General features: G+C 45.4%; 1 protein-coding gene across 2 annotated transcripts in view; it reads right to left on the bottom strand.

Moving 5' to 3' along the window:
- The window catches only part of FBXW8 (F-box and WD repeat domain containing 8), a 120,530-nt gene that overhangs the window by 19,209 nt on the left and 87,129 nt on the right, over positions 1–14,192 (bottom strand). The gene's annotated exons all lie outside the window — the stretch shown is intronic.

The following is a 14,192-nucleotide window of genomic DNA, read 5'->3' as shown; positions in this document are numbered from 1 at the left end:
CTCCAGCAAAAAGAAAAAAAAGGATGATTCATAAGGAATCTTTCTAAAGATTATTTAAGTCTTCTACTAAAAAAAAAAAACCCCATAGTAATTCAATTAATTAACATTAAATGCTTGCTTTGGGGGTGCCTGGGTGGCTCAGTCGTTTGAGTGTCTGCCTTCGGCTCTGGTCATGATCTCAGGGTCCTGGGATCGAGCCCCATGTCAGGCTCTCTGCTCAGCAGGGAGTCTGCTTCTCCCTCTCCCACTGCCTCTGTGATCTCTCACTCTCTCTCAAATAAGTAAAATCTTAAAAAAAAAATGCTTGCTGTGGATTAGTCACTGTTGTAAATACTTAAGATACAGCCCCTGTCCCCAGAATTCACAGTTCAAAAGCCTCCTCATTCTCTCTCTCACACACACACACTTCTGAGCATGCTTCTATTCTGTTGATCATGTGGTTAAAATGACTGGACTCAAAAGTTTTAATGTTAATATTTTATAGAGATTCTCCTCCCTTTGCACACACATGAAAATCTTGTGCTATCTTTTTCTTCTCAACCTTACATTTATCAATTTATCAGGATACAGATTCTTATTTCAGTACTGAGAGGTTGATGGTCTCCATCTTGAAAACCATGATCTCCTTGTCAACACACATTTCTAACAAGTGAGTCTTTGGAAATGCTTCACAGTTCAAACAAGACTATCATGTTAACTATTACCAGCAGCACCTGAAAGGAAAAGAGGTTATTTCAAATTTTATTTATTTATTTATTTATTTATTTTTAAAGATTTTATTTATTTGACCGAGAGAAAGACAGCCAGAGAGGGAACACAAGCAGGGGGAGTGTGAGAAGGAGAAGCAGGCTTCCTGCGGAGCAGGGAGCCTGATGCGGGGCTCGATCCCAGGACCCTGGGATCATGACCTGAGCCAAAGGCAGATGCTTAACGACTGAGCCACCCAGAGCCAAAGGCAGATGCTTAACGACTGAGCCACCCAGGCGCCCTGAGGCTATTTCAAATTTTAAATGCTTTCCTAATCCATTAAGACTACAGAGAACAAGCTAAGTTTTATTTTTGTTTTCAAGCAGTTGAAAATAAGTTTGAAAAAAACTCAAAGAATACTAAATAGTTCTAATAATTCTGAAACATTTCAACAATTCTAAAATACCCAAAAAAAGTTATTCTTTCAAGTAAGAACATAGAAATAATCAAATCTTTGATCTATAGTGAATAACCTAAAAGCTGCATATGCAAATGTCTGTGGTAACTGTAAGAATGAAAATCTAGTGTTGAGTCCGTCTTTACTTTTTCTCATTCTTCTTTGACAAGTGGAGGGGGTCATCTCTGAGTGACACAGGGAAATCTGATCCCTCTCTAGAAAGACTGCAAATTCATCATAAAGGTATCAAAGTTTGTAGTCAAGAGTCAAGTATTTTCTGAAATGTTTAATAATTCAATGAATCCGAATATCCGAAGAGCACCTTTACCATTAGGGTTAGTTAAAGACCACAGAGATTAGAAAACACATTACCCATCTCAGAGGTGGGTCTTTCCATGTTAAAAGTCCCTTAATGACCTTTACCATTTCTCCCTCCCTCCCGCGCTCTCTCTCTTTTAATAAGGTTGAGCAAATGGGACTTCATTTTATCTGATTGCCACAGACAAGTGAGATTAATTATTCATGCTCACACTCCCCCCCTCTTGTTAAGACCATGCATTAGACTAATTTTTCTCTTTATTGCCCTAGTTGGGTGAGTCTCAACCCATGGCCACTTGACTCCCTCTCAGAGGTGTATGGATATGCTGGAAAGAAGGCAAATACTATCCAGAGCTAAAATCTCAGAGAAAATGTTCTGCACTAATGTGACCGCCAAATCAATAGATATTGCTGGGGATTTTTCCCTTTAGGTACCAAGTGTATGCTACAAAAGAGCCTACATAAGTGATTACAGAGCAAAGTTTTATTTTAAGAATGATTTCAAGTGACAAGGTTAAGACCGGCATCTACTTTCCAGAGAGAACTACAGGAGATGCGTGTGCGGTCAGAGGACACTGGGTGGTGTGCCTTGCTCTTTGGCTTCCAGGTAGAGATCTATTGAGAGAGCACCTGATGGAAACAAGCATTGTTTAAAAAGAACTTCAGCAGAAAGTTCTTTTTTTTTCTTCTTAGAAACCTTAAAGTATTTCCATAAATCCTAGTCTTAGAATCCAAACTTTCAATTTTGGCAGCTGTTCAGATTTCTTTGAAATCTTTTTCTTAAACAACTTATTTTTTTCCTGATTTCAAGCGTAATAGATCTTGTAACAAATTCTAACAGAATGACATAATAAGAAGTGGTAACCTACTGTAGATCTCCGAAATAACCACCCTTTAGCAGTTCAGTGTATATACGGCTAGACGTAGGTCTGCCTTGTCTGTTTCTCTGTGTGTATAAAACTGTTTTTTTCCTCTGAAGGGGATTATATTGTTTTACAACTTGTTTTTCCTAAACAACATGAGAGTCCTTTTCCTCATTGGTCTTTATAGATAGATCTTGTTCTTTTTAATGGCTGCACAGAATTTCTCTATGGATATGTAATTTCATACTGATGGCTACTTGGGTTGTTTCTACTTTTTTAGACCAATAATGTAATTCGTTCAACAGCTAAGTCAACAAATATTTATTAATCATCATCTTTGCAGTAGGTACTGGGATGACAAGGGATGGCGGCTGACATGCAGAAGCCTCAGCCTGCTGCCAGCTGAAAGGGTCCACCTCTTCACCAGCTGCTGCACGGCCCCCAGCTGTCCTGGTCTCCATACATGGGACTTGCCTCTCTGAGGAGACCCACCTTACAGTCATGTCCCTGCATCTGGTGTTGTAATGGCAGGGGCGGCAGGGTTACAATCAGGAAGGAGGTAGCAGCCCCAGGGCCAACATCTGGGATGCCCTGGTGCAGGTAGGCCCTGTACCTTCCAGGTGTGACCCAGAATATGGAGTGTGCCCAGGACTGGCTTTCCAACCAAAGCAGGAAGGAAAGAGCTAAGAAACGGCTACTGTCCCTGCAGTGGGGTGAGGTCCTTCACCCACCCAGTGAGAACTGAGTATCGCACTGCAAATGCTTCCTAAATCTGGGACTGCTATTACCTTCATAATGAAACAGGACCCAGTTGCATACAGAAATCACTATGAAGAGATTGTAGAGCCTTGCAGTCCCAGATTTTTGGTCATGTACTGATGAATGAAGAAAGGAGCCCCATTTCTGTTTTGATTTTAAACTTACCCAAACAGTAAGTCCTCCTCATACTCCTCTATCTGCCAAAGGCATCATACCAACAACCTGAGCAACTGGCTCACCTCCTCAGGACCCCAGCATTGCCTTTCCAAAGGAGTGAGGAGTGGTCAGAAGGCTTCCTTACAAGATGGTAGCATTTAAAAAAGCACAGTGGGGGCACCTGGGTAGCTCAGTCGGTTAAGCATCTGCCTTTGGCTCAGGTCATGATCTTAGGGTCCTGGGATTGAGTCCCGCATTGGGCTCCTGGCTCAATGGGGAGCCTGCTGCTCCCTCTGCCTGCCACTCCCTCTGCTTGTGCACGTGCTCTAATAAATAAAATCTTAAAAATAAATAAAATTAAAAAATTAAAAAGCACGCTTGTTTAAAGAACACTTGTCTGCCGCCATTTTAAAAATGGGAAGTGACAAAGAGAGCCAAAGGTTGGGAGATGCTGGGCTGAGAGAGTCAAAGATAAAAGGCATGGTGTGGGAGAGGATATCTGAAATCCTTGGAGATGACAAAATCTACCTACTTTCTTTCTTGATTCCCTCAGAAGCCACCCCCATCACTACCACACATACTTTGCTCTTCCGAGGGGGACAGTCATGGTAAGAAGCCAAATTCTAGAGAGTAAAACAAATAACCTTCATGTTCTCTCCTCTTCCATGCCAATGAAGCTTATTTCGTGCTCTCTCTGCACCCTTGGCAGAGTTCAATTTGACAAGTTCCCCTCTTGTCAGTATTGAAGGTATTTACTGGCTACACACTTTAGGCGATGTTCCCAAGGGGCCATCTTGAACCGTGCATCAGCTTTTTTCCCAGACCTGTGTGCTCAAACACTGGAGACTCCTTTGGGCAGGCCACCTGAGGCTCTGTGACCAAGCACCACGCCACGTGCTGTAAAACACTGCTCAAACTTAGGCTCGAAGTTCCTTGGGGCCGAAATCCTATCGTTCATTCCCGCAGCACTGATCAAGGACCCAGCATGTGCTTGGAGATTAACTGATTGGTACGTGGTATCCGGCAAACCCAGAGCTCACCACAGTCTGGTTCATAATAAATACCCAGAGACGCCTTTTTTTGCTTGACACATTCTCCCCCCATTTCGGGATGCCTAATTTTGCTACTGGCCTATACAAAGAATCACTTCATCCTACTCACAATAGGAGGTTCTACAGATCTCTCTCCAGAATATCCAGATTCTAGAACACCCTAACTGTATCCAGGCTAAGGTTTTACCCTGACAACACAGCAGACTAGAATATGTGGAAAACCCTCCTGTTTACAAACACTGAAAATGCTGGATAAGTTTCAGTCTATTAAACATTCTTCAGACATTCTGTTTAACTCCTAAGAAATCTGAGAAATTCTGAGGAGCCAAAAATGAAGAGGGCGCTAAAACCAGAAAAGGAAGCAGCACTCACGTCAGGGGCTGCTCTGAGGACGTCTGCCAACGTCAGGAGCCTAGAACTGGGGAAAGAGGAGGCGAAGTTTCCAGCCAGCACCAAATGGAACACCAGAACCGAGATGTCTGCTACAACTGGGGCCGTTGTATGGATAGGTACACTCAGTAAAAAGCAAACCGGGGAAAAAGCCAATCCACTGGCAAAGAGAGCCTACCTGGAAACCTGTCTGCCTCAGGTTCAGCTCAGGATGGAAAATGTGGGCTCTGGGTCTGCCCTCACCCAGGCTCAGACTCTGAATTTATACTACCTGCAAGGCCAAAAATCCTCATGCCTAGTAAAGTATTTTCAGGTTGGTAACTTGTCTCCTGGTACCTGGCAGAGTCTTCTCAGGAGGAAGACCCTCTCACAACCCCTTAGGAAACCTACAAATCAAGATCAGCCAAATATGAGCTCATAATAATAAAAAAAAAAATCCCAAATACAGAAAGAAACAAATCATAAATGAGAGGTAGAAAACAGACAGAATAATCAGACTTCCAAGGATATCAGATATTTATTAAATAAAACAAAAAATGTATGCTGAAAATGTTTATAGAAATAAAAGAGGGTGAGGGATCAAAAGCAGCAAAGCAGCCTCGGGAAAAACAAAACCAATGGAATTTCTAGAAATTAAAAAGGCAATGGATAAGTTAAACCACTAATTAGAGTCCAAGAGAATTCTATGAACCGAAGACACCATTCAGAACACAACACGGAGAGGCAGAGGCGGAAAGTGTGAGTGAGCAGTGAATAGCACAGAGGAGAACAAGCTGGTCCAATATACATCCACCCTGACTTCCAGACGGGAAGAACAGACAGGATGAGGGAGACGAAAATTCTGACAATGGCTCAGAATGTTCTACAACTGGAAGGAGAGCAGCACAGAAATCCCAAACGGGAAAAATAAAAGTACGTGCACACTCACAGACATCAGAGAGAAACCAGACACAAGTAAGGAAAAGATCTTCAAAGCAGACAAAAGCAGAGAAAGAGTCCTGAGAGCAAAGGCCATTAGACTGACAGCCAAGCGCTCAGTGGCCCCAATGGAGTCAAAACCAATAATCTCTTCAAAGGGCTGAGAGAAAAGAACTGTCAGCCTACAGTTAGAAAAGACCAGCAAAACTACCTCAGACTGAGGTGAAATAGGTTCTTGGGATAAAAACACAGAGAAGTCCTGTGCCTAAGAGACCCTCAACTAAAGGAAGATGGAAAATTAGTCCAGAAAAAAAAGCCTGAGATGCTGGAAGGAACAGTGAGCCAAGATTCAGGTAAATGTGCTTAAAAGTATGCAAATACTCTCTACGACAACAGTGCCGATTTGGGGTTACATAAGTAGAACAGACTGCGTCCAGTCCTTCCAGACGAGTGCCATGGATCAGGGCAATGCACCACGACCACACGGATGCCAGGTGCCCAGGGGACCCTCCAGCACTGCGGTCTGCAGTGGACAGATATTTCCTGGAGACCTGTGCTGTGTTTGGCACAAAGGAGGGACTCAATATGTATCTGATGGAAGAATGAGTAAGTGCTACACATCTCTGCCTGTATCTGTCGATCACAGGCCCACGGCACACCGGCCCACAGTAGAGATCTGCTGCACGCGGACAAATGAACACGTTAAGTCCATTTGCTTTTGCCCTCGTGGTGACATATTCAGCTGTTTCAGAAGTGGGAGGTACAGTTTCATTCAGTACAGATCTTGAAGTGCAAGACTAGTAATACCCATTAAAAAAAAAAAAAAAGACACAAAAGAAAAAGACTTCTCAGTCTTTGGGGTAGAATTTACTCACGTAAACGACCCAAGTTGCCTTTCTGACCCAACATAAATATGACCCGCAAAAATGTCGTTAAAATTTTCACTACAAAAAATGCAGGGTCTGCATATTCATGTTCGCATACAAAGCTAAGTGAACAGCCTCTATAAATTCACAGATGAGCTAAGATTTTAAAAAAAACGATGAGAAAGACAGACAATTGGGGAGAAAGGGGGGCCTAGTGAGAAAAGAGTAAATCATACACAAAACAGCCAATAAAAAAATAAAAAAGCAGTTAATATACATGAATAATGGATGGCTGATTTAAAAGCAGTTTACTCCGATATGATGTAATTTTTGACAATCAGCCAGAGAGACTATTTTGTAAGTCCTGGCCAGAGAGAAGTCAGAGCGGGAGGCTTGGTAACAGGGCGAATCTGTGAACATGTGCACAATGACTGTCCCCGCCATCCCAAAGGTGACTCTCTGTTGGCAAACAGAAACTTGCCTCCCAGGTGCACTTAGCAGCAGTAAGCAGCACGGTGTGAGGCTTGAAGGAACGGACCCCCGGCCTGAGCGCGGACCCCTGAGGGGCAGCACCCCCTCCACGGTCTCCATAACGTGCTGCTGGCGCAGGCCACACTCAAAGGCAGCACAATGGGAGCAGCAGCCTGGGCTGCTTTCACGTTCAAGTTCTAATTGGAGTGACAAGCCCACAAGGCCAAGATATTTCAGGGACGGGACGGTGTTGCCGAGTGTCGCCAGGCGCTGGGTAGGCAAGGCCCGCGTGCGCTCCCCACCACCACGTGCCAATGCACCTGCAACCCCCACTGTTCCAGGACTGGACTCTGCCTGGGAAGGCACTGCCAATCACCGCGGTCTGTGCCAAACGTGGGGGCTTTGTGGTGTGGGCAGATGTCTACAAAGGACCAGAGCGAGGCCAAACCAACACCTATTGTGACCTAAACCTGAAAAGAACCCAGAGAGCAACAGTACGCTCGGGTGAAAATGCAGGCAGACGTAATCCTCATCTCTCTCCCGCTCCCTCAACCCTACATCCGTAGATGCTGGAAATAATAAAGGCAGGCGGGTCTGCTCTGTGGAGTGAGCAGAATAGGGCTCTCTGCTTTGCTGCAGGGCTCTCTCTCGACAATGTCCTAGTGCTAGAATAAGGAACAGAGATGTGACCACAAAGAACTGGTGAAGGGGGTACATAAAACCAATAGGAAATGTTCCTTGTCAGAGCGTTCAGCCCAACGAAATGATTAGACTTATTCTGCAAACGTATCACCGAAAGCTGAAAATCCTCCCACCCTCCTGTTAGGCTCCCAACACGCCTCATGGTATCAAAGAACACAGGCAGTTTCCAAGTGCTTCCCAAAGAGTACCCACAAGTAACTGCTCACAGCCCCATGAGAAAATCATTCCATCGCTCTCATACAGGGAGGCAAATGGAGGCTGCAGACTACGTGACGGAATCTACAAGCCCACAGACTTAACATCGGACCTGACGTGCAGGCTGTCACACTGGCCGGGCTCTCGGTTCCCATTTGACTAGGGTGGTGACTTCGAGCTTGCCCCCAGGTTAGACTGGACAAAGGCTTAAAGGAGGGCAGAGAGGCAGAGTGCGGCTAAAATCAGACCCCAGACACACAGGACAGCTGACGGGGAAGAGTGAACAAATGCGCTCAACAGTCAGGGCCTTTGGTGTTGGGCAGGCGGTCCACGCTACAGCTGTGGTTCAGGACTATACATACATACACACACACACGAGCTCAGAAGGGCTTTGCACATAAAGAATATTATAAATAATACCTGTTAATAATCCTGATATTCCTTCACATAAATCCTTTCAGAATAGTCCATGTGATTCTCACAACCACCAAGTGGAAGACAAATACTACTGCCTACATTTCATGCACGAAGGCGCAGAGGCCTAAAAGCTTGCCCCAATTACATAGGTGGCAAGAGTGGCCAAGGACACAGCAGGCAGAGCCCAGCCAGTCCCATCCCTACGTCAGTGTCTGCCACCTTATCACAATGCCTTCCTGGTTTCCAAGAAAAATGGTTCTTAATAATGGCTAATGTTTATAGTGTCCTCTTAGGTGCAAAAGACTACCATGATGCAGTCTCTCACCTGCTCCCCGCAGTCCCATATGGTGGGGGTCCCATGATTTTACTTGCTGTACACATGAGGAGACAGAGGTGTGGAGCACTTACACAGTGATGAGGTTCTGGAACCATGATTCAAACCTGGGGTGGGCCTCCAAGCCCCTGCTCTTTAAACCTCTACCCCACGGTGCGCAGAGTGTGGCCCCAGGACGAGGAGCATCACAGCACCTGCCAGACATGCAGATTCTCAGGCCCCACCCTAGACCCCGACTCAGAAGCCTTGGGGCTAGGGTCCAGAGATCCACATATTTCTATGTCCCCTGGCATTTGAGAACCCCGTCCTACATCTATACTGCCTCCCAAGCCAAAAATGAGTCTCCACCATGACAGAAGTATGACTCAGCTATCAATGCTCACTTCCTGCCTCCCAGTTAATGCTAATCTAGTTAAGAAGAATGCTGGGCAGTAACAGTACCAAAAGGTGAGATTTAGACCACGTACAACCCAAGTCAGAGAAGAAGGGTATTCACTGAGAGCCAGAGTGTCAGTACGGCTCCTTCTGGTAAGTGGGACTCTGGACAGACCTTTCCTGAAAGGACATGGAGAGACAGGAGGGAAAGAGGGAATGCTTCCACTGGTCAGTAACAGACATGTCATGTTGTGGACCTTGTCAGCCTGGCTGGAGCAAGGGACTCATTCTGGAGGTGTGGGCTGGAGAGCAGGACCTTGACTCCTACAGGTCTTGAGGGCCAGGCTGACGGCTGGCACCAGGGCCTTACCCCACAGTCCTCAGCATGCATACACTGCTCTGGTAAAGCCCGATGGGACCCTGAGGAGGTATGCCGACAGGTGGTATAAGAGTGCAGAGGTGGGGAAAGAGCAGGGACCAGTGACGGAGGGGGGACTGGGGAGCAATTATTTTCACTTCATTTTTGTGAGCCTAAGAGTTCACACCCCAAGGAAACACCGCAGTGCAATGAGGACACCCAGGGGAGTAGATGGAGCCTGAACCAGAGGGCCTAACCTAGAAAGATCCAAAGGGTCTGGGTATTGAATTTGGTCCAGGTCCAGTCAGTTGGTCCTCTATCAGTGGACGTTTCTGGGGCAGGAGAGGTGAGCAGAGGCTGGGGCCCAGGTCCCAGCAGAGCTGCTTTCTGCATGCCCTGCAGTTCAGACAATTCCTGGCCTCCTTTTTTTATTTTTTGAAACAAATCGTTACCATCTTACAATCCTGTAGGATGGAAACCTACTGTGGGTCTCACTGGCTAACAGCCAGGTGTCAGCTATGTTCTTAGCTGAAGACAAGGGAAGAATCCGTTTCCTTGCCTTTTCCGGCTTCTAGAAGCTGCCTGCGTTCCCCGGCTCTTGGACCCCTTCCCTCCGTCTCCCAGCCATCAACAGGGAGTCAGGACCTTCTCACATGACACCACCCTGGCCTCCCCTTCTCCCTCCCTCTTCTACTTTTAAGGACCCTTGCAATTACACGGGGCTCACCCAGATAATCCAGGACAATCTCCCTATTTTAAGGTCAGGAAATTGGCAACCTTACTTCCTTCTTCCACCTTCATTCCCCTTTGTCATGTAACCTAACCTATTCCCGGGATCTAGCGACCCTGGACATTTGGTGAGGGGCGCTCTGTTGGATTCCTGGCCTCACTGTGACACACTGTAAACCTCATTACTCATCTCAAATTCCTTAATTTGGAATATGATCGCTCAAACTTGGACTGAGCTGGAGTTTTCCTTTACTGTGCAAATTAATAACACACAGAGAGAATGCTTAAAAGAGTAACTTTGCGTCCATTAGGACTCATAAGCAACTCAATAATTTATAATTATTAACCCACTCCAACGTGATGCCTCATTGAAACTGGAGTGCTGAGTAAATGAATAAATCATATTCCATCTATGTATTGAATAAAAAGCAAAGTTCTCTAACTTATAATATTTTGTTAGTCTAAGCTGCTAGGTGTATTTGAAAACAATAAAATGTCTTAAATATCCTGAAATTTCACTCACACAGGTCATTTTCTGTGTGCTTTCTTTCTCCTGCTCTCCGTCAAACTACCCATGTGTTTCAAAGGTCCAGACATCTATATACCAGAGCATGCCTCCGATTCTACAGTGTTACTGTTTTTACTTCTAGAGCAAAGACAAACACTCCCATAGGCCCCTCCTTGATCTTTATCAGTTGAAAAGCAAGCTAATTTTTTTTTTTTTAGATTTTTATTTATTTGAAAGAGAGAGACACAGCGAGAGGACACAAGCAGGGGGAGTGGGAGAGGGAGAAGCAGGCTTCCCGCCGAGCAGGGAGCCCGACGCAGGGCTTGATCCCAGGACCCTGGGATCATGACCTGAGCCGAAGGCAGACGCTTAACGACTGAGCCACGCAGGTGCCCCAAAGCAAGCTAATTTTTAACCCTAACAAAACCTAATTGCTGCTTGGGCCATACTGACTCCAAGACTCACCAAAGCTGTACCTATTTGTGAGGTGAAACAAACACAAAGGTCACCTCCAAGTTCACATTCTTCCATGGGTGTGGAATGGTAAACCAGGATGGAAATTCCACATAAATAATCAAGAAAGCCATTAGAAAAATTAGGCCCTATTAACAGGTCATCCGTAGATCTTCTTTGGATAGGTGAAGGGGATTAAGAGATACAAACTTCCAGTTATAAATAAGTCATGGGAATGAAAAGTACGGCACAGGGAATATAGGCAGTAATACCGTAATAACATTTTATGGGGACAGATGGTGACTATACTTACCATGGTGGGCACAGCACAATGTAGAGAACAGTCAAAGCACTAGGTTATACACCTGAAACTAATAACATTGTACGTCAGCTATACTTCGATTAAAAAAGAGAGGGGGAAAAATAGGGCCTAAATAAAATTCTAAGCTGATTCAAGAGGCAAAAGAGAAGAAAGGCAATGATCATCATATACTTCAGTGTAATCATCTTGTAATCTTGCTCAGAGCTTCAAGAATACTGGTCCATGTTTTTAAAAATTGGAAAATGACACAAATGTCGTTGGTATACAAAAATCGTGCAAATGTGAGTGAAGACAAAAGATGTTTAAGACACAGTGCCAGTCCTCTCCAATAAGGCTTCGTGTGTCAGAGGCTTTGACACAAAGTGACTCAGCATTCACATTAACTTGCTCCATTGTTCTGCAAGCAGCTAAATTGATCCATCCCTTATCTGTTCTAAATGTATTCTTCCAAAACAATTCTCAGGAAAATGAATCTCGTGAAGCACCACAGATTGCTATCACTGCAAGCATGGCTTTAGCCCTGCCTGCACTAGTCCCTGTGTTCCAGCCTGCATCACCCCAGTGCTGCTCCCCCGAGCCCCCCCCAAACTTCCTCCCCTTCAGGCCTGCTGCCTCTGCCTCGGCTTGCCCCCTACCCAGGCTTTCCTGATCAACTCCAACGGATTTAAAGCTAGGGGGTGGGGAGGTGAAAGAGGAACCTGCAAGTGCTGGGCACCAGCCCCACGCAAAGCCCATTACCTGCTTTTCCCAGGTCTTCTCCCTTTCCAAACGGGGAGCCTGAGGCATGCGAGTGACCCGTCTAAGGTTTAGCTGACTCCAGAACCTTGCTGAGTCCCCAGTGGTTCTCCCACCACTTGACTGGAGCTGAAAACACTCTCCCCTCTATTTCCTTCCTCTGGCTTCATCGCACCCTCTCAGGAGTGGCTCAGGACCACCAGAGACCCTACAGCCCTCTTAGCTTCCATGACCAGCAGCAGTATTCCAAGAAATGCCTTTGGCGGAGTCACCCGCCATGACTGCACAGGATGTCAGAGGTGGGGCGGTCCCAAAGTCTCCAAAGTCAGAGGTTCCATGCCCTGAGATACCCTAGAGCCATGGAGGTTCCCTCAGGGCTTCCACAACACGTGAGAACTTATTATTATTCATTAACAATACAGAACCATTATCTCCTCCTGATACCATTTCAGGGCTAAAACGCATACGAAAAGCATTTGAATGTTCCATCATCATCTATTTATCTGTATAACTCTTCATTGCTCTGACACTCAGCAACTTCAGTAAGAAGGCCTCCACAGGGCCTCAGGCCCATCTTGATGGCGAGAAAACCACTTTTGTGCTGCTAAGTTGCTGGTAAGGCCCACAAGACAGCAAGCCCCACGCAGAGGTCATGTTTGATTCATCTCGGTTTCCAGTTCCAGTCAGAAATCTAGCACACGGGGGTGTCGGGGGGGGCTCAGTCACGTGTCCAATTCTTGGTTTTGGCTCAGGTCATGATGTCAAGGTCAAGAGATCAAACCCTGCATCGGGTACGGTGCTCAGCCGGGGGTCTGCTTGAGATTTTCTCCCTCTCCCTCTGCCCCTCCCCCAACTCGCATGTGTGTGTGCACGCTCTCTTAAATAAATCTAAAAAAAAAAAAAAAGAAAAAGAAATCTAGCATACAGCATGTGTCTAATAAGGAGTCACTAACAATGGCAGCAATCTCAACAGCAAAAATGGATCTTTTTGGTAGTCCACATCACTCAGTAACCCAAGAAAACTGGTCTCCAAGAGCTATTTTCCTAAATTTCTCCAAGAACAAAGTATATATAAAAAATTTTAGGGGCGCCTGGGTGGCTCAGTTGGTTAAGCGACTGCCTTCGGCTCAGGTCATGATCCTGGAGTCCCGCATCGGGCTCCCTGCTCGGCGGGGACTCTGCTTCTCCCTCTGACCCTCCTCCCTCTCGTGCTGTCTCTCATTCTCTCTCTCGCAAATAAATAAAATCTTAAAAAAAAAAAAAAAATTTTTAAAGGTTTTAAGATGAGAGTGAAAAGAAAATTAGCCATCTACTTTGTGAACTTTCAATTCTAAATTAGTCATCCTGCTTGTAAAATACCAAGTTTTTGTTCTCTGGAATAGAACCCTGAGCAAAAGATGGATTTCATATTCTAGTGTAGGTATGGGAGAGCGGGGCCCAAACTCACAGGTGCTGCGTTTCTGATTCCAAGGCTCTCTCTGACTGATATTTCACCTCGTGATGAGCACCCCCCGCCAATCCAGAGTCCTTTCACGTTCATGTTTAGGGAACGATTATCACAGGAGACGTTCGCAGTCACTGTCCAGCGTGATGTAAGCGGAGGCAGCAGCGCCAGGCAAGTGTCCTTGTCACACACAGTCCAGCCTTCTGGGTTCCTTCACTCACATCACCCTGATTAGGACGCATGCCGCGTGATGCTTAATACGATCTGCCATCGAATGCCAAGTACTTCAGAACTAAATTAGGAAATATGTCCAAATACACAGAAGGATGCTAAGAGCCCTAAGTGGGTCTCTCTTTTTCCTTTATGAGGCATGAGACTCATCGTCAACATAATGCTCTTAAATGAGGCAATTCTATCTTCTCTCTACCTCTGAGAGCAAGATTTAATTCAAGCAGCAAAAGAATTAATAAAGATAATACAGTATCATAAATACCATTTTCATGGATGAAGTGTTTTTGACAGATTCAGTAAATGTGAGACATAAAAACACATTTTAGAGGGTTGGTAACAGAGTTGACATGGATTTCTGCATTGCAGCACAATGGAGACCAGAGTAATTGCAATTACATTTGCTTTCCCTCACCATCACATGCCACTTAGCAATGGCCACCTTTCAGGTCATT

This window comes from Mirounga angustirostris, unplaced genomic scaffold (assembly GCF_029215605.1).
Source record: "Mirounga angustirostris isolate CCGP_5_RB_7025 unplaced genomic scaffold, mMirAng1.0.hap1 SCAF_14, whole genome shotgun sequence".
NCBI classification, from domain to species: Eukaryota; Metazoa; Chordata; class Mammalia; order Carnivora; family Phocidae; genus Mirounga; species Mirounga angustirostris.
Note: the sequence above shows the minus strand (reverse complement) of the source record. Positions and strands in the feature narration are given on the sequence as shown.